General features: G+C 36.1%; 1 non-coding gene across 1 annotated transcript; it reads left to right on the forward strand.

The window, feature by feature from the left end:
- Positions 1–393: 393 nt before the first annotated feature.
- On the forward strand, positions 394–465 carry Trnan-auu (transfer RNA asparagine (anticodon AUU)). Its single transcript has one exon. It is a non-coding gene; the product is annotated as a tRNA-Asn (tRNA).
- Positions 466–1639: the final 1174 nt, after the last annotated feature.

A 1639-nucleotide genomic window follows, 5' to 3' on the forward strand; every position in this document is an offset into this window, starting at 1 on the left:
GATAGTGGTCAGCGACTTTCTGTATTATAAGCGCAATGCTCTTATGTGATTGTGCTGTATAACTCCGATGGTTTCTCTCTCTCTGTATTATGTAGGGGTGTGGGGGTGTGTGTGTGTAGGGGTGTAGGGGTGTCTGTGGGGCCCTTCACTCACACAATACACAGCATACACCCCACATCAACGAAATACAGACCAACGTGCACATATTTCCACACCATTGATGACTCAGCACACGCACATCCACTAGCCCATCCCATGCACGACCATACACCCACCCCACCTCCAAACCCCCATCGGCCCAACACCCCACATATCCACATCCGCATGCTCCACACACACCTCACGCCCCTCAATGTGTCAATATGCCTATTTGTTATGAAATTTGAGTGACGCAGGTCAGTAGCTCAGTTGGTAGAGCATTGGTTTATTCAACCAAGGTCCCAGGTTCGAATCCTGGCAGGTCTTCATACTCTCATTTCTTGACTGATATGCATCTAACATTTCAATTCACGCCGACAGACATGCAGTTATGTAAATTAATTAATAAAAGCAAAAAACAAAAACATAAAACAACAACAAAATACTAGAATGAACCAATTAAGCTATCAAGCAAACAAGCAGTGCAGCATGCAACAACAACCAATTTAATGAACGAACCCAGCAAACACAAAACGTTTTCATTATCATTTGCAAAAGGTTAGAAAAGGTTGTCAGAAATCGTTTAAAAGTCTGGTTATATAACATTGTATAAAGGGTATATAAAGGGTATAAAACGTTTTCTACTTCAAATATTCTAAAGGTTTTTAAGTGTTAACAAAATATTTGGCAAAATGTTTGCAGATAATATTTTACAATAACATTTTTAAAACATTTCAAAAATATTGTTGCAGTGGAAAAAAAAAGAAATAACTAAAAAAGAACAGAAAGTAAAAGAAACCGTTTGAAACGGCAAAGGAAATGAAACAAATTAAAGTAATGGCCGTGTTGCACGCAATATGCAATATTTGGGACGAAAAAAACCCCGAAAAATGTGATCATAAAAGCATAAAAATACCGGGGTTGTTGTCACTTTTACCTATAAATATACTTCAATAAAAAGCAGACAAAAGCTCTATATTGTATTATTTTTGAAAAACATAAGCAGGATGTTTAACGTTTTACAAATAAAATACCGTAGAATTCCACCTACAAGCATATGCTTCTATTGATGAATGAGACGAAAGCGTAAAGGCAGACACCGTCCACAAATTTTTTTGTAGTTGAGCAACTACTGATTCTGATACAGGCGACTGTACAAATGTGTATTATTGTAAGACCAATCTATTGTAATGCCTTAATCTTCCTTTCGACTCTTTCGTAAAACAACCCATTCATTTAGAGATTATACTAGAAGATGGAATTCTGCGGTAGTGGTTTAATAATTTTTGAACATCGTTCATTTTCTTATTTGATGAGGATGTTCACGGTAATTTAAATTGAAAATCTTAATCTAAAATATAGCTATTGTCAGGGCGTAATTTTATTCAATAAACTGCAGATTATTATGTTTTATTTACGAATCCAAACGTCTCTCTACGAATCCACACTTGACTGTAAATTCGCAGTGCAGAAAAGTGTTGATTTGTAGAAAATAATCTAC

Source organism: Amphiura filiformis, chromosome 15 (genome assembly GCF_039555335.1).
Source record: "Amphiura filiformis chromosome 15, Afil_fr2py, whole genome shotgun sequence".
Taxonomy (NCBI): Eukaryota; Metazoa; Echinodermata; class Ophiuroidea; order Amphilepidida; family Amphiuridae; genus Amphiura; species Amphiura filiformis.